The sequence below is a fragment of the Somniosus microcephalus genome, chromosome 11, assembly GCF_052327205.1.
Source record: "Somniosus microcephalus isolate GS21.2 chromosome 11, FLI_Smic_1.0, whole genome shotgun sequence".
In the NCBI taxonomy this organism is placed as follows: Eukaryota; Metazoa; Chordata; class Chondrichthyes; order Squaliformes; family Somniosidae; genus Somniosus; species Somniosus microcephalus.
Window position 1 is genome coordinate 56048203 of NC_140997.1, and position 19457 is coordinate 56067659.

Genomic DNA, 19457 nt, shown 5'->3' on the forward strand with positions numbered 1-19457 from the left:
CGCTCGCCTACTTCCGGGTTATGACATCGTCAAAAAGTGGGCGTGGCCCAGCCCGCTCCACGCGGAAGTGAGGACAGCGCACCATGGCAACGCTTGAGGGCGCGACTGTGGGGACGAAGAAATCTGAGCATTTGAAAGGTATGGTAGCATAGTGGTTATGTTACGGGGCTAGTAATCCAGCGGCCTGGGCGAATGATCGGAAGACATTCCCACCAAGGCAGCTGGGGAATTTAATTTCAGTTAATTAAATAAATTGCAATTAAAAAGCGAGCATCAGTAATGGTGACCATCAAACTAATAGATTGTTGTAAAACTCATCTAGTTCACTGATGTCCTTTAGGTACCAGCTCCACCTTTCTCCTTACTGCTCTTGCCAACTTTTCCTTGTTTGAGTGCCTCACTCTTATCCACTTCATATTCCCTGTCATCTACCACCCCTAAAGCCCCATGACAACTTCCTCGCTGTGATCTCCCTACGCCTCTACACTGAGCGATCTGTCCTTACGCAACCTCACCCTTCACTCTTAAACATTATCATCCGACACTGCTTCACCCTTATCAAGGTCTCGGTCACTGATAAGGCTATCCTCAGACCATGTCCTCATCTCCCCGTTTACCTCGAACCCCACTACCCTAATTTTCTGCTCCTTGTAACACCCCTCTACTGTTTCCTCACACACTTCCAAATTCTGTACTTCCTTTTCTTTGGCATTACTTTAGCAATATTGCCTTTGTTGGCTTGTTCCACAGCTCTCTCTGCCATCTTTGATGCCCTCATCCCCACCAAATAACTCACCATCTCCCACATCTGTTTCTTCCTGGTAGAGTTCGCACCTTTGCACTCCAAATTCTGAGGGCTGCAAACTTGAGCACACTTGGTGCACGAGTGGTTATGCCATCCACTGAGTCAGAGTTTTACAGCACAGAAAGAAGCCATTCGGCCCATCGTGTCCCCGCCGGCCTTCAAGCCCTGTCTATTCTAATCCCATTTTCAAGCACTTGGTCCGTAGCCTTGTATGCTATGGCGTTTCAAGTGCTCATCTAAATGCTTCTTGAATGTTGTGAGGGTTCCTGCCTCTTCCACCCTTTCAGGCAGTGAGTTCCAGATTCCAACCACCCTCTGGGTGAAAAGGTTTTTCCTCAAATCCCCTCTAAACCTCCTGCCCCTTACCTTGAAACTATACACGCTGGTTATTGACCCCTCTACTAAGGGAAAAACTTCTTTTCTATCTACCCTATCTATGCCCCTCATAATTTTGTACACCTCAATCAGGTCCCCCCTCAGCCTTCTCTGCTCTAAGGAAAACAACCCCAGCCTGTCCAGTCTCTCTTCATAGCTGAAGCGCTCCAGCCCAGGTAACATCCTGGTGAATCTCCTCTGCACCCTCTCCAATGCAATCATATCCTTCCTATAGTGTGGCGACTAGAACTGCACACAGTATTCCAGCTGTGGCCTAACTAGCGTTTTGTACAGCTCCATCATAACCTCCCTGCTCTTATATTCTATGCTTCGACTAATGAAGGCAAGTATCCCATATGCCTTTTTAACCACCTTATCTACCTGTCCTGCTGCCTTTAGGGATCTATGTACATGCACACCAAGGTCTCTCTCATCCTCTGTCCTTCCTAGGGTCCTACCATTCATTTTCTATCCCCTTGCCTTGTTAGTCCTCCCAAAATGCATCACCTCACACTTTTCAGGGTTAAATTCCATTTGCCACTGTTCTGCCCATCTAAATCGTCGCTATTTACCACTCCACCAATTTTCGTATCATCTGCGAACTTACTGATCATACCTCCTACATTCATATCTAAATCATTAATGTACACGACAAACAGTCAAGGACCCAGCACCGATCCCTGCAGTACACCACTGGACACAGACTTCCAGTCACAAAAACAACCTTCGACCATCACCCTCTGCCTCCTGCCACTAAGTCGATTTTGGATCCAATGTGCCAAATTGCCCTGGATCCCATGGGCTCTTACCTTCTTGACCAGTCTCCCATGGGGGACTTTGTCAAAAGCTTTACTGAAGTCCATGTAGACTACATCAACTGCACTACCCTTAACCACGCACCGAGTCACCCCCTCGAAAAATTCTATCAAATTGGTTAGACATGATCTCCCCCTAACAAAGCTATGCTGACTATCCTTGATTAATCCTTGCCTCAGCAAGTGGAGACTAATTCTGTCCCTCAGAATTTTTTCCAATAATTTCCCTACCACTGATGTTAGGCTCACTGGTCTGTAATTCCCTGGTTTATCCCTACTACCCTTCTTGAATAATGGTACTACGTTAGCTGTCCTCCAGTCCTCTGGCACCTCCCTTGTGGCCAGAGAGGTTCTGAAAATTTGTGTCAGAGCCCCTGCAATCTCCTCCCTTGCCTCACACAGCAGCCTGGGATACATCTCGTCTGGGCCTGGGGATTTATCCACTTTTAAGCCTGCTAAAACTGCTAGTACCTCCTCCTTCTCAATACTAATTTGTTCAAGTATATCACAATCTCCCTGCCTGATTTCTATGCCTACATTGTCCTTCTCCATAGTGAACACAGATGCAAAATATTCATTTAAAACCTCACCAACATCTTCCGGCTCTACACACAGATTGCTACTTTGGTCCCTAATGGGCCCTACTCTTTCCCTGGTTATCCTCTTGCCATTAATATACTTATACAACACCTTGGGATTTTCCTTTATTTTGCCCGCCAGTGTTTTTTCATGCCCCCTCTTCGCTCTCCTAATTTCTTTTTTTAAGTACCCCCCTGCACTTTCTATATTCCTCTAGGGCTTCCACTGTTTTTAGTCCTTTGTATCTGCCAAAAGCCTCCCTTTTTTTCCTAATCCATTCTTGTGTATCCCTTGACATCCAGGGTTCCCTGGGCTTGTTGGTCCCACTCTTGACCTTTACAGGAACATGTTGGCGTTGTACTCTCTCTATTTCCTTTCTGAAAGACTCCCACTGCTCTGATGTGGATTTTCCTACAAGTAGCTGATCCCAGTCCACTTTGGCCAGATCCTGCCTTATATTAAAATCGGCCTTCCCCCAATTTAGAACCTTTATTTCCGGTCCATCTTTGTCCTTTTCCATGACTACCTTAAATCTCACCGAATTATGGTCACCGTCACCAAAATGCTCTCCTACTGACACTTCTACCACTTGCCCGGCTACATTCCCTAGAATTAGGTCCAGTACCACCCCCTCTCTTGTAGGACTTTCCACATGCTGGCTCAAAAAGCTCTCCTGGATGCACTTTAAGAATTCCGCACCCTCTAAGCCTTTCACACTCTGACTATCCCAGTTAATATTGGGGAAGTTGAAATCCCCTACTATTATTACCCTATTATTTCTACACTTCTGAGATTTGCCTACATATCTGTTCCTCTATCTCCCCCTGACTGTTTGGGGGCCTATAGTACACTCCCAGCAAAGTGCTTGCCCCTTTTTTGTTTTTAAGTTCTACCCATATGGCCTCATTAGAGGAACCTGCTAAGATATCATTCCCTCCTTACAGCAGTAATTGACTCGATTAATATTGCGACACTCTCTCCTCTTTTACTCCCTCCTCTGTCTCGCCTGAAGATTCTATACCCCGGAATATTGAGCTGCCAGTCCTGCCCCTCGCTCAACCATGTCTCTGTGATAGCAACAATATCATACTCCCATGTGTTCATCAACACCTTCAATTAATCTGCCTTACTCGCAAGGCTCCTTGCATTAAAATAAATGCCATCGAGCCTTGCCATACCCCCTTGTGCCGTTACATATTTGCTCTGCCTTCCAGGCTGACTTGTTTTTTCCTCTATATTTGGCTGTGCATCACCCTCTACTATAGCTCCACTCTGTATCCCATCCCCCTGCCAAGTTAGTTTAAACCCCCAACAGTACTAGCAAACCTCCCTGCAGGGATGTTCATCCCGTTCCGGTTCAGGTGCAACCCGTCCGACTTGTACAGGTCCCACCTTCCCCAGAAGCAGGACCCAGTGATCCAGGAAACTAAAGCCCTCCCTCCTGCACCAACTTTTCAGCCACGCATTCATCTGCTCTATCCTCCTATTCCTATATACTCACTAGCACGTGGCACTGGGAGTAATCCAGAGATTACAACCTTTGAGGTCCTGCTTTTTAATCTGCTGCCTAGCTCCCTAAATTCTTGTTGCAGGACCTCATCCCTCTTTCGACCTATGTCGTTGGTACCAATGTGGACCACGACCTCTGACTGTTTGCCCTCCCCCTTCAGAATGCCCTGCAGCCGTTCAGTGACATCCTTGACCCTGGCACCAGGGAGGCAACATACCATCCGGGAGTCACGTCTGCGGCCAGAGAAACGTCTATCTGTTCCCCTTACGATAGAATCCACCATCACTATTGCTCTCCCACTCTTTTTCCTCCCCTCCTGTGCAGCTGAGCCACTCGTAGTGCCACGGACTTAGCTCTTGCTGCATTCCCCCGAGAAACCATCTCCCCCCACAGGTTTTTTAATGTAAGGCCTGCTTTTACCAGTGTACATTTTAAAAAAACATTAAAATAATTTTTTTTCAATCATTTATACATTGGGCCAGAAATTTGTGGCCAAAGGCGTGAGTACGGTCGGGGTACTCACGCATCTGGCTGTTGGAAATGCCGGCGTTCAGCATGCACAGCGCATGCGGGGAACGCCGGCATTTCCAGACCCGAGGTCTAGGCACAGCGCGTGCGACTGCACAGGCAGCGCTTGCGCAGTGAACCTTGTAGATTTCATTCATGGATTCAGTGAGGGTAAGTCCTTACAAGTTACACTTGAAAAAAGGAGGTGTAAAGTTGTTCCAAGGCTGCGGAGGAAGATATATTTTATCGTGGAGCTTCTGAAATGCAATATTTTTGTTTGGGAAAGGGAGGGAAGTTATTTTAAGAAATTTTAAGTAAGTTTTAAAGTTTAAATTTTTTTTTTTTTTAAACGGGTTTTCAGAACGGTAGGTAGAAGGAGCAATTGTGGCTGTGTGAATGGAATGTGAGAATGAGTTATGTATGTATGTCCACATATATTCCTTTACATATATGTATGTATGTTTTATATTCCTTTACTAATGTGTATGAATGTATGTTTTTAATTATGATTTTCCAATAAGTTACTTTCTCTGAAAGTCATAATTAAATAATACATTCATACACATAAGTAAAGGAATATATACATAACACGCAAAGGAATATATACAGACATACATACTTTCAGAAGCTCCACGATAAAAAAATATCTTCCTCCGCAGCCTCTGGAGCAACTGTACCCATGCTTTTTTCATGTGTAAGTTGTAATGACTTGACCTCACTGAAAGCATGAATGAAAGCGGCGAATTTTACTGCGCACGCGCTGCCTGTGCAGTCGCACGCGTTCTGCCTCTGAACCCCTTCGTTCAGAGGACAGGAAATGCCGGTTTTCCCCACATGCACTGTGCATGCTGAAAACCGGCATTTCCTCCGGCCAGACGCGTAAGTACCCCGACCGTACTCGCGCATTTGGAAGGGAATTACTGGTCCAACATTTCACATGTCAATAAAATGAAAAATTTAACAATTGCACGATTTGCCCCCTCGCATCTGCGACTGAGGGTCCAAGGAGGTGCATTGCGCAAGAGGTCATCGTCGTACGTATCCTCACACTGTTCCCTTTCGGGAACTGTATGAAGTGGTGGAAGGATTTATGGCCGTGATTAACGCTCATTCCGTGACCGTAACCATCTTTGAACCAGCCATTAGGGTGGTTAGTCCTATGGCGTGAGGGTTTTACGGGCTCCCACAACCCATCTGAGGGGGGGGGGGGGCCACCCACACCCACGGACGCAAGTATCCCGCTGGATGTCCACCCAGAATTTATAGTTGGAGCTCCGACTCCACTTGCCGGGACTGTCTGTAGTGGGGTTCGAAACCCTACTCCTTCTGGCCCAGCGGCGGGGATGCTTACTGCTACACAAAAGGCCCACTCCGCACAAAAGGTGACACCCATACGTTTCCTGCGCCTTTTCCCTCCCCGTGACTGGAGCCCTATGCTGCCACTTGAAAGACCAAGCTATCATCTGCCCTTTTTGCGGCGCCTTTGACTTCTCATTACCAATGATGAGCAGGCGCTGCGCCTCCACCTCCTTGAGGAGATTGCTGAGGTCATCATCAGTTCAATTGTGAGTTCTTTTAATGCCGTGAAGTGTGCTCATTCCAGCCATTTCACGTTGCTAATCGGATTGGGCCTTTGGCATAGCGGTAGGATCCCCGCCGCTGGGCCAGATCAGGGTAGGGTTTCAAACCCCGCTCCAGACAGTCCCGGCAAGTGGAGTCGGAGCTCGGGCTCTAAATTCTGGGTTGACATCCAGTGGGATATTTGCGTCCGTGGGTGTGGGTGGCCCCCCCTCCTTGTATAGCTTGTGGGAGCCCGTAAAACCCTCCCGCCATAGGACTAACCGCCCTAATGGCTGGTTCAAAGATGGTTACGGTCACGGAATGAGCGTTAATCATGGCCATAAATCCTTCCACCACTTCATACAGTTCCCCAAAGGGAACAGTGTGAAGACACGTATGACGACGACATTGCTAAATAAATAAATGGAATTAAAAAAATTCTTTTAGGGCTTTTAAAAGTCTTTAAATTGCTTTAATCTGTTTAAAACTACTTCAGATTCTTCAAAATAATGTAAACATTTTTAAAAGTTTATAAAAGTTACCAAAATCTTCAAAAAACTTCCAAAAACCTATTTAAACTGCTGCTTTGCATGTAAAAATGCTTAGCAGCTTGACAGAAACATTGGGGGCGTGTCCTGCTACAATGAGACCTTAAGGGGCGTGTCTCACTTGCACTGCACGCTCCAGGCTTCGCGCTGGCTGCACTCCTGGGCGGCGTGACGTCATACGCTGCCCGGGATTCTTCTGTTTGAAACACCAATTCCAGGCGTCCCTGGAGCTGATCGGCAGGAGCACAGGGTAAGTGCATATACGGGGCTTGCACGCGCGGCAAGCCCCGTTCACGAATTTCTGGCCCATTAAAAAACCTGTGCAAGAAGTAGTTTATTTTTAGCCTCTTGAAAACATTTAAATTTATTTTCCAAAAAATTTAATTTTTGTTTTAAATATTTAATTAAATGGCATTTTAATTAATTTTAAGTATGTAATTTTTATTTTATTTATTTGACGTGTAGATGTATATTTTGTGGTATTCCCATTCATACTTATGGGGATTCCGTGCATGCATTCTGTAATGTGAACCATCTGCGTCCCTGGGATACGTGGGCCTCGACCCACGGGTACCCGGAGAGGCCCAGGACCGCAAAGCTCCGTACCTGCCTGACCACCAGATACACGGGCATTTTATTTGCGTATCGGAAGCATTTCCCTGCGGGAAGCCTGCGCCCGCAAATTCAGGGCCCATGTGTCGCTTCCCAGCTCAGATGTTGGATATTCTGTGGCGAGTAACTCACCTGATTCCCCAAAGCCTTTCCACCATTTACAAGGCACAAGTCAGGAGTGTGATGGAATACTTTCCACTTGTCTGGATGAGTGCAGCTCCAACAACATGCAAGAAGCAGGATAAAGCAGTCCACTTGATTGGCACCCCATACATTCACTCCCTGCACCACCGGTGCACCGTGGCTGCAGTATACACCATCGACAAGATGCACTGCAGCAACTCGCCAAGGCTTTTTTGACAGCACCTCCCATAGAAACATAGAAGATAGGAGCAGGAGTAGGCCATTCGGCCCCTCGAGCCTGCTCCGCCATTCAATGAGATCATGGCTGATCATCCAAATTCAGTACCCTGTCCCTGCCTTCTCCCTATATCCCTTTAGCCTTAAGAAATATATCCAACTCCTTCTTGAATATATTTAATGAACTGGCCTCCACCGCCCTCTGTGGCAGAGAATTCCACAGGTTCACCACTCTCTGGGTGAAGAAATTCCTCCTCATTTCAGTCCTAAATGGCTTACCCCTTATCCTTAGACTATGACCCCTGGTTCTGGACTCCCCAGCCATCAGAAACATCCTTCCTGCGTCTAGTCTGTCCAGGCCTGACAGAATTTTATAGGTTTCAATGAGATCCCTTCTCAATCTTCTAAACTCCAGTATCATACGTCATTCCTGCCATCCCAGGTATCAGCCTGGTGAATCTTCGCTGCACTCCTTCCATGGCAAGAACGTCCTTCCTCAGATAAGACGACCAAAACTGCACACAACACTCAAGGTGTGGTCTCACCAAGGCCCTGTACAACTGCAGCAAGACATCCTTGTTCCTGTACTCGAACCCTCTTGCTACGAAGGCCAACATACCATTTGCCTTCTTCACCGCCTGCTGCACTTGCATGCTTACCTTCAGCGACTGGTGCACAAGAACACCCAGGTCTCTTTGCACTTCCCCTTCTCCCAATCTATTGCCATTCAAATAATAGTCTGCCTTCCTGTTTTTGCCACCAAAGTGGATAACCTCACATTTATCCACATTATAGTGCATTTGCCATGTTTCTGCCCAATCACCCAACCTGTCCAAATCGTACTGGAGTTTCACGACATCCTCCTCACAGCATACCCGCCCACCCAGCTTTGTGTCATCTGCAAATTTGGAGATATTACATCCAAATCCCTCGTCCAGATCATTAATATATATTGTGAACAGCTGGGGTCCTAGAACCGATCCTTGCGGTACCCCACTAGTCACTGCCTGCCACTCGGAAAATGACCCGTTTATTCCAACTCTGCTTTCTATCCACCAACCAGTTCTCTATCCAAGTCAATACCTTGCCCCCAATCCCATGTGCCTTAATTTTGCACGCTAATCTCTTATGCGGGACCTTATCGAAAGCCTTCTGAAAGTCCAAATACACCACATCCACTGGTTCTCCCTTACCTATTTTACCAGTTACATCCTCAAAAAATTCCAGTAGATTAGTCAAGCACGATTTACCTTTTGTAAATCCATGTTGACTTTGTCCGATCCTGTCACTGCTTTCCAAGTGCTCTGCTATTACATCTTTTATAATGGACTCTAGCATTTTCCCCACTACCGATGTCAGGCTTACCGGTCTATAATTCCCCGCTTTTTCTCTACCACCTTTTTTGAATAGTGGGGTAACATTAGCTACCCTCCAATCCATGGGTACGGTTCCAGAGTCTATCGTGTTCTGGAAGATGACCAGCAATGCATCTACTATTTCTAGGGCCACTTCCTTAAGTACCCTAGGATGCAGATTATCAGGCCCTGGGGATTTATCGGCCTTCAGTCCCATCAATTTTCCTAACACCATTTCCCTACAAATACTGATTTCTTTCAGTTCCACCCTTTCATCAGACCCTATGTTCCCCGGCATCTCTGGGAGGTTATTTGTGTCCTCCTTTGTGAAGACAGAACCAAAATATGTATTTAGTTGGTCTGCCGTTTCTTTGTTCCCCATTATAAATTCCCCTGATTCTGACTGCGAGGGACCGACGCTTGACTTCACCAGTCTTTTTCTCTTCACATATCTATAAAAGCTTTTACAGTCAGTTTTTATGTTCCCTGCAAGCTTACTCTCATTCTATTTTCCCCTTCTTAATTAATCCCTTTGTCCTCCTTTGTTGAATCCTAAACTGCTCCCAACCCTCAAGGATTATTGCTTTTTCTGGCCAATTTGTATGTCCTCTCCTTGGATCTTATGCTATCCCTAATTTCCCTTGTTAGCCACAGTTGAGTCACCTTTTTTGTTTTATTTTGATGCCAAACTGGGATGAACAAATTCTGTAGTTCATCCATTCGGTCTTTGAATGTTTGCCATTGCCTATCCACCGACAACCCTTTGAGTGACATTCCTCAATCAATCCTACCCAACTCGCTCCTCAGACCATCGTAGTTTCCTTTATTTAAATTTAGGACCCTAGTCTCTGAGTCAACTACTTCATTCTCCATCTTAATGAAGAATTCGATCATATTATGATCGCTCTGACCCAAGGGGCCTCGTACAACAAGATTGCTAATTAATCCTTTCTCGTTACATAATACCCAATCTAAGATGGCCTGATCTCTGGTTGGTTCCTCAACATATTGGTCCAGGAAACCATCCCGTAAACACTCCAGGAATTCCTCCTCCACAGTATTGTTACTAATTTGGTTAGCCCAATCTGTATGTAGATTAAAGTCACCCATGATGACTGCTGTGCCCTTATTGCACGCTTCTTTAATTTCCCTTTTAATGCCATCCCCAACCTCCGCCTTACTGTTTGGAGGTCTATATACCACTCCCACTAACGTTTTCTGCCCCTTAGTATTTCTCAATTCTACCCATACAGATTCCACATCATCAGAGCTAATATCCTGCCTTACAATTGTGTTAATCCCTTCTTTAACCAGTAATGCTACCCCACCTCCCTTTCCTTTTTGCCTATCTTTCCTGAATATCGAATACCCCTGGATGTTGTGTTCCCAGCCTTGGCCATCCTTGAGCCACGTTTCCGTAATCCCAACCAAATCATATTCGTTTACCTCTATTTGCGCAGCCAATTCATCCACCTTATTACGAATGCTCCTCGCTTTAAGAGACAAAGCCTTCAGGCTTGTTTTTTTAACGCTCTTAGAATTATTATTTACTGTGGCCACGTTTGATTTAAACCGTTGATTTCTCTGACTGCCACTTTTGTTTTTCTCCTTCCTATCTTTTGCTTTTATCCGTTTTTCCCTTTCCTCTGTCTCCCTGCTCAGGTTCCCAACCCCCTGCCATTTTAGTTTAAACCCTCCCCCAGAGCACTAGCAAACACTCCCCCTAGGACATCGGTTCCAGCCCTGCCCAGGTGCAAACCATCCGGTTTGAACTGGTCCCACCTCCCCCAGAACCGGTTTCAATGTCCCAGGAACTTGAATCCCTCCCCGTTGCACATGTATTCATCTGAAATATCCTTCTATTTCTACTCTGACTAGCACGTGGCACTGGTAGCAATCCTGAGATTACTACCTTTGAGGTCCTATTTTTTAAAATTTACCTCCTAACTCCCTATATTCCACTTTTAGGACCTCATCCCGCTTTTTACCTATATTGTTGGTGCCTATACGCACCACGACAACTGGCTGTTCGCCCTCCCCTTCCAAGGTGTTCTGCAGCCGCTCTGAGGCATCCTTGACCCTTGCACCAGGGAGGCAACACACCATCCTGGAGTCTCGTTTGCGGCCGCAGAAACGTCTATCGATTCCTCTTACAATAGAATCCCCTATAACTATAGCTCTACCCCTCTTTTTCCTCCCGTGCTGTGCAGCAGAGCCACCCCTGGTGCCAGGAAGTTGGCTGCTGCTGTTTTCCTCTGATAAGCCATCCCCCCCAACAGCACTCAAAATGGTATATCTGTTGGAGAGGGGGATGTCCACAGGGGACCCCTGCACTACCTGCCTGCGCCTAGTACTCTGCCTGTTGGTCACCCATTCCCTTTCTTCCTGTCCAACCTCTACCTGCGGTGTGTCCAACTCTGTAAACGTGCTATTCACGATGTCCCGAGCATTGCGAACGCTCCAATATGCATCCAATCGCAGCTCCAGCGCCGCAATGCGGTCTGTCAGTAGCTGCAGCTGGATGCACTTCCTGCACACGTAGTTGTCAGGGACACAGGAAGTGTCCCAAACCCATGACTTCTACCACCTAGAAGGATAAGAGCAGTAGGCGCATGGGAACACCACCACCTGCAAGTTCCCCTCCAAGTCACATACCACCCTGACTTGGAAATATAGCGCCGTGCCTTCATCGTCACTGGATCAAAATCCAGGAACTCCCTCTCTAACAGCACTGTGGGAGTACTATCACCTCACGGACTGCAGCGGTTCAAGAAGGCAGCTCACCACCACCTTCTTGAGGGCAATTAGGGATGGGCAATATATGCTGGCCTTGCCAGCAATGGCCTCATCCCACGAACTAATTAAAAAGGCTTTGAATCCTGTCCCTACACAGTCACCTCTGGAGTTTTCTAAGGATCTATCATTGGCTCCCTCCTCTTCCTTCTCCTTGCTCATCTTGGTGGTAGATGTGTGGCTGGAAGGTGCTGTTGAAATGAGCTTGGTGAATTGAGGCCAGTTCCCTACCAATTCCCTTATAAAACGGACAACTAGGGAGGAGCTACTTGATGAAGACTCACTCTCCCTGACTATGGGGAAGCATATAGATTTGCATTCAATACCTCCCCCATGTGATAACAGCTAATACTGGTAAATTAGCATGTAGGGATTTAGCCTCCTCAGCCTACTGGTACTCCTGCTCTGTTTTCCTGTCTTTTACACACTTGCCTTTTCTTTTTCTACATTTTGCCTACTCAGTTTTCAAATACATTTCCCAGAAATTTCCTCAGACTAAAAGATTAGCTACTTGCAGACAGATCCATAGTTGGTTTGCAAATCTCAGTTTCTAATGGTTTGCTGCAGCCTTGAGTTACAGTTTTAGAAAAGTTTTGTATAAATAGATCTGGATTCTAACTGTAGACTCTTGAGATTTAAGTTTGGTTTAATATTGATTAAAGATTTCATTCTTTGTATGCGTTTGTAAATGGTTTTATAAAATAGCTTATTTGTAGCTGTTTCTAACAGATTCAGAAGAAGGAACAACCCCTTGTGTAACAGGATGAGTATACAAGTGTAACAATTGGGTTCTATTATTACAGCCAAAGAACTGCAAAGAAAATGATTAGAAAACGTTGTTTTACCCCAACAAACCTGCTATCTTGAGAAGACAAGGATACAGGATGGCGTGAGGGAAGGGAACAAGAACACTAAAAATAAATTGTGTTCTGTGTAGCAAACTGGAATCATGTCATTAGATTTTATTGACAAATTGTGATAATAAAGTACAAACAACCGCGAGATGGTCGGTCAATAAACTTTATGAAATTGAACCAAGCATAGTAACTCCAAAAACCTTTATTGAAAACAAAAATCAAACAACTTATTTTCCTTTTTGTCGTGAGGAATATGCCCCACAGATTGACAGCAGTCTGCAATCCTGCAGCTCTTCTGCAACTTATAACAACTTGTACAGTGATTACTGTCCCTTCTCCCATGTTATTTACCATTTAATGCAACTCAATATCATATTACTACAGCTACAAATATAACTACATTCAAAAACACTGCATTAATGCTGCAATGAGAAACCAAAGCCAAAAACCTTCATTTTCAATCATCTCCTCCAACAGCAGAAATACTGTAATTGAAAGAAAAGTCACGTTAGTTTTGTTCCCCCCCCCCCAAAAGATATATTTGATCAGAAACACTGGGATTATTTTGTTACAAATGGGATGTTTCTGGCATTACTGCTCTGCAACAACTGGTTTACAATACTACTGTGGTACAATAATTTAGAGGTGCAAATATCACTGTCAACGTGGAGAAAAACAAGATACCAGCAGAAGTCAAATATGAATGTGTGCACACATGGATCCAGAAACAAAACTGTATGCCCATACTGCCATTGTTCAGTAAGAACATAAAAAGCCAGAAAGCTGCTAAAAGCTACGTTTTTATCCTCAGTCTAATAATCATTTTTTTTTTCCAAATGAAGGAGCCACATAACATGGCTCAAAAATTGGTGTGGGAGAAACGGATTTAGATTCATGAGGCACTGGCACCAGTACTGGGAAAAGAGGGGGCTGTTCCGTTGGGACGGGCTTCACTTGAACCATGCTGGGATCAGTGTCCTGGCAATTCAAATAACTAGGGCAGTAGATAGAGCTTTAAACTAAATAGTGGGGGGGCGGCGGTGGTTCAGGTGAAGGGGAATTTAGAAAGTCAAAGAGAAAGGAGAAGGCAATAGTGCAGGGTAGTGATAGGGGTAATGAGAACCAGAGTGAGACAGGAAGAGATGGCGTACAAACATAAGAGTGCGCATTTTTTCCCTACTCTGACTCTATTTCATATATATATATGATGAAATAGAGTCAGAGTAGGGAAAAATGGTAAAAAGACAAAATTAAAGGCTCTTTATCTGAATGCACGCAGCATTCGTAACAAGATAGATGAGTTGACGACACAAATAGAAATAAATGGGTATGATCTGATAGCCATTACAGAGACGTGGTTGCAAGGTTACCAAGGCTGGGAACTGAATATTCAGGGGTATTTGACATTTCGGAAGGATAGGCAGAAAGGAAAAGGAGGTAGGGTAGCTCTGTTAATAAAGGATGAGATCAGTGCAGTGGTGAGAAATGATATTGGCTCAGAAGATCAAGATGTAGAATCAGTTTGGGTAGAGATAACAAATAGTAAAGGAAAGTCACTGGTGGGAGTAGTCTATAGGACCCCCGACAGTAGCTACACTGTAGGACAGAGTATAAATCAAGAAATAATGGGGGCTTGTAAGAAAGGTACTGCAATAATCATGGGCGATTTTAATCTTCCTATAGATTGGACAAATCAAATTGGCAAGGGTAGCTTTGAGAACGAATTCATAGAGTGTATTCAGGATGGTTTCTTAGAACAATATGTTGTGGAACCAACCAGGGAGCAGGCTATTTTAGATCTAGTAATGTGTAATGAGACAGGATTAATTAATAATTTCATAGTAAAGTACCTCTGGGGAAGAGTGATTGTTAGATCGGGTAATTAATTTCAGTGGACCACACTGATCTGAGGTCAACACACTAAAATAAAAGTTTGCGAGTCCTGTGGTAAGTTTTAAATAGTCGATATTATGGCATCACTCGATAAACCTACAACTATTAAGGGTGGGCGGGCCCCACCTGAGATTTCAGAAGACGAAATTCTCCAGCAGTTGTATGACTATATAGAATTACAGTTTGACTTACCTAAAACCTGGTTCGAAATCGAACAAAAGTACAGTACCTCCTCTGAACAGTGGTCTCTGAACAGTGGCCTTTGGATGACATCGAGGGTCTGGGGAAAAACGACCCGTATGAAAGATAAAAGACGGATCAGGTGGTCCATGGCAGTTATGAGTCAGATCCGACAGCGAAGTGAGATCAAGACAAACTCCCAACATGATCACGACTTGACCAATGCAAAAGAGCAGAAAGATGCGATTTATGAACAATTGAAAAAGAAAACAAATGAGCTTGAAAAGTCAGAAGTGGAAGTTAAAAAACTTAAAGATGAAGTTAAGGACTGTAAAAAACAATTGGATAAACAGCCGATAGTCCCGGTAGTTGAAGAAAAGGGAAAATGTGTCTGGACCTGGAAGGGTTACCAGATCTAAATGAAATAAAGGAAGAAGGTCGTGGGAGACAAAGACAAGAAGCAGGTCAAGAGACTGACTCGGGATCCTCTAGTAATGTCAGTGAAAGTGAAGAAGAGAAAACAGGACCCCATTTGGCCCCGTTGAGACAGAAAAGGAAAAGAGTAGAAAAGGAGTATGAGAAGAAAGAAAATGGGGAACAAAAGGGCGAAGTACCAACTCCACCCGTGGGACGGAGTCCAAATTCTGATTGTAATGATACCCAGGAGAGAGGGAAATATGTTACACAGCAAAGTAAAGACTGGCCTGGGAAATGATGAGCACGATATAGATGCCGGATGGGATGCGATCCAACAGTGGTTACAAGTGTTTAGCCCTGCAAAAACGGATTGGGGAAAGATCATAGCCTGTCAACAGAAAGGGACGGAGGAAGTGTTAGAGTACGACGGACGATTTAAAACTAACTGGTTGGAACACTCGGGGCTGAACACAGGAGAGATAAAGAAGGAAAAAGATCTAATTTGCAGACTAACCAATCTGAAAACTCAGCAAAGGAAGAAACAAAAAAACAGGGATTTGGAAAGCCAGGAAATGCTGCTGAGCCAATGGTAATAAAGGGGGCGGGTACATCTGCTGCTGTATAAAAACCAGCCATTTTGAACATGATGTTAGTTGCTGAAGGAAGTCAAACAGTGTAAATCAAGTGATGCAATAAATCGACTATTTAAAACTTACCACCGGACTCGCAAACTTTTATTTTAGTGTGTTGACCTCAAATCAGTGTGGTCCACTGAAATTAATTACCCGATCTAACAGTGATCATAGCATGATAGAATTTCAAATTTAGTTTGAGGGTGAGAAACTGGTGTCTGAAACTAGTGTCCTAAACTTAAATAAAGGTAATTACAAAGGTATGAAGACAGAATTGGTTAAAGTGGACTGGGAAAATAGATTTAAAAGGTAAGACGGTAGATAAGCAGTGGCAGACATTTAAAGAGATATTTCATAATTCTCAGCAAAGGTTTATTCCAGTGAGAAAGAAAGACTCTACGAGAAGGATGAACCATCTGTGGCTAACTAAGGAAGTTAAGGATGGTATCAAATTGAAAGAAAAGGCATACAATGTTGCGAAGATTAGTGGTAGGCCAGAGGATTGGGAATTTTTTTTAAACCAGCAAAGGATGACTCGAAAAATACTAGAGGGAAAAGATAGATTATGAGAGTAAACTAGCAAAAAATATTAAAACAATCAGTAAGAGCAATTACAGGAATATAAAAAGGAAGAGAGTAGCTAAAGTAAACGTTGGTCCCTTAGAGGATGAGACTGGGGAATTAATAATGGGAAACAGGGAAATGGCAGAGACTTTGAACAAATATTTTGTATCGGTCTTCACGATAGAAGACACGAAAAGCATCCCAATAATAATTGATAATCAAGGGGCTATAGGGAGGGAGGAACTTCAAACAATCATTATCGCTAGAGAAAAAGTACTCGGCAAACTAATGGGACTAAAGGCTGACAAGTCCCCTGGACCTGATGGCCTGCATCCTAGGGTCTTAAAAGAAGTGGCTGCAGAAATAATGGATGCGTTGGTTGTAATCTACCAAAATTTCCTGGATTTTGGAAACGTCCCAGCGGATTGGAAAACTGCAAATGTAATGCCACTATTCAAGAAAGGAGGGAGGCAGAAAGCAGGAAACTATAGGCCAGTTAACCTAACATCTGTCATTGAGAAAATGCTGGAATCCATTATTAAGGAAGTAATAGCAGGACATTTAGAAAATCATAATACAATCAAGCAGAGTCAACATGGTTTTATGAAAGGGAAATCGTGTTTGACAAATTTACCAGAGTTCTTTGAGGATATAACGAGCAGGGTGGATAAAGGGGAACCAGTAGATGTAGTGTATTTGGATTTCCAGAGGGCATTTGATAAGGGGCCACATAAAAGGTTACAGCACAAGATAAGAGCTCACGGAGTTGGGGTAATATATTAGCATGGATAGAGGATTGACTAACAGAAAACAGAGTCGGGATAAATGGGTCATTTTCAGGTTGGCAAACTGTAACTACTGAGGTGCCACAGCGATCAGTGCTGGGGCCTCAACTATTTACAATCTATATTAATGACTTAGGTGAAGGGACAGAGTGTACTGTAGCCAAATTTGCCAATGATACAAAGATAGGTGGGAAAGCAAGTTGTGAGGCGGTCACAAAGAGTGTAAAGGGTTATAGATAGGTTAAGTAAGTGGGCAAAAATTTGGCAGATGGAGTTTAATGTGGGAAAATGTGAGGTTATCCACTTTGGTAGGAAGAATAAAAAAGCAATTTATTATTTAAATGGAGAGAGACTACAAAATGCTGCAGTACAGAGGGATCTGGGGGTCCTGGGACATGAAACACAAAAAGTTAGCATGCAGGTACAGCAAGTAATTAGGAAGGCAAATGGAATGTTGGCCCTTATTGCAAGGGGGAAATGGAGTATAAAAATAGGGAAGTCTTGCTACAACTGTATAGGGCGCTGGTGGCCACATCTGGAGTACAGCGTACAGTTTTGGTCTCCTTATTTAAGGAGGGATATACTTGCATTGGAGGCAGTTCAGAGAAGGTTCACTAGGTTGATTCCTGAGATGAAGGGGTTGTCTTATGAAGAAAGGTTGGGCTTATACTCATTGGAGTTTAGAAGAATGAGAGGTGATCTTATTGAAACATATAAGATTCTGAGAGGGCTTGACAGGGTAGATGCAGGGAGGATGTTTCCCCTCGTGGGGGAATCTAGAACTAGGGGTCATAGTTTCAGAATAAGGGGCCGCCCATTTAAAACGGAGATGAGGAGGAATTTCTTCTCAGAGGGTCGTGAATCTTTGGAATTCTGTACTCCAGAGAGCTGTGGTGGTGGAGTCATTGAATATATTCAAGGCGAAGATAGACATATATTTGAGCTGCAGGGGAGTCAAGGGTTATGGGGAGCGGGCAGGAAAGTGGAGTTGAGGCCAAGATCAGATCAGCCATGATCTTACTGAATGGTGGAGCAGGCTCAAGGGGCCAAATGGCCTACTCCTGCTCCTATTTCTTATGTTCTTATCATGAATGATGCAAGTCCTTAACCTCACCCATGGCATGTGCAGAGTATAAACCTCTGACTGTTTGTAAGTGGGCACTAAAGCCCAATAAAAGGACACCGAAAATAGATCATGCCACAGCCTATAAGCATTGTTGGATGTTACAAATTTTGCATGCATCTTAGATATTATCTCTGTTGCTGGTCACTCCCATATGTGGGCCAAGCATCTTATATTTAGCAGTGTGCCTATACTGCCCATTCTAGTTATATAATATCATAACCCAGGGGCATTGTAAATCATATCCTTTGCATGTGCCCTCATGTGTACTTCTTCAATCTATCAGTAGACAGACTGTGAAATACTAGTTAGACGAGTCCTGATGCAAATCATTAAGTTACGCTATTTTACAGACAGCAAGTAAACATACCAAGTAACAGTCAAAGTGAAACCCACTTCCTTCAATCTCACTTCTCTCCTTAAAAAAATTAGCAAAATAAACTACTCACCCTATTTCTTTTATGGACTTGTTTTTTAGCATTACCTCTTATAGGTAAATTCTAACTGCAAAAATAGATGTCCTTCATTTTAGCTTCCAGATCCAGGGCTATCTTGTTTCAAACCTGACTGACTGCCCAAGTGACTCTTTCCTCTTATATTCTCTCACTATTCACAGGATTCCAGAGGTGAGGTGAGAGTGACTGCCCTTAACATGAAGGCAGCATTTGACCGAGTGTGGCATCAAGGAGCCCCAGCAAAATTGAAGTCAATGGGAATCAGGGGAAAATCTCTCCACACTACCTAGCACAAAGGAAGATGGTTGTGGTTGTTGGAGGTCAATCATCACAGCCCCGGGCCATCGCTGCAGGAGTTGCTCCGGGCAGTGTCCTCGGCCCAACTATCTTCAACTGCTTCATCAATGACCTTCCCTCCATCATAAGTTCAGAAGTGGGGATGTTCGCTGATGATTGCAGAGTGTTCAGTTCTATTCGCATCTCCTCAGATAACGAAGCAGTCCATGCCCACATGCAGCAAGACCTGGACGACATTCAGGCTTGAGCTGATAAGTGGCAAATAACATTTGCGCTGCACAAGTGTCAGGTAATGACGATCTCCAAAAAGTGAGAGTCTAACCACTGCCCCTTGACATTCAACGGCATTACCATCGCCGAATCCCCCACCATCAATATCCTAGGGGGTCACCATTGATCAGAAACTTAACTGGACCAGCCACATAAATACTGTGG

General features: G+C 44.3%; 1 protein-coding gene and 1 long non-coding RNA gene across 3 annotated transcripts in view; one reads left to right on the plus strand and one right to left on the minus strand.

Moving 5' to 3' along the window:
* LOC147110589 (uncharacterized) lies at positions 1-12858 on the plus strand. The gene is made up of 2 exons (XR_015079951.1): positions 1-138; positions 12623-12858. It is a non-coding gene; the product is annotated as an uncharacterized LOC147110589 (long non-coding RNA).
* The window catches only part of LOC147110590 (bromodomain-containing protein 8-like), a 51287-nt gene continuing 44596 nt past the window's right edge, over positions 12767-19457 (minus strand). For both annotated transcript variants that reach the window (XM_086000731.1, XM_086000732.1), the window contains one exon: positions 12767-13161. The gene's annotated coding sequence lies outside the window, so the exon portion shown is untranslated. The remainder of the gene's footprint in view (positions 13162-19457) is intronic.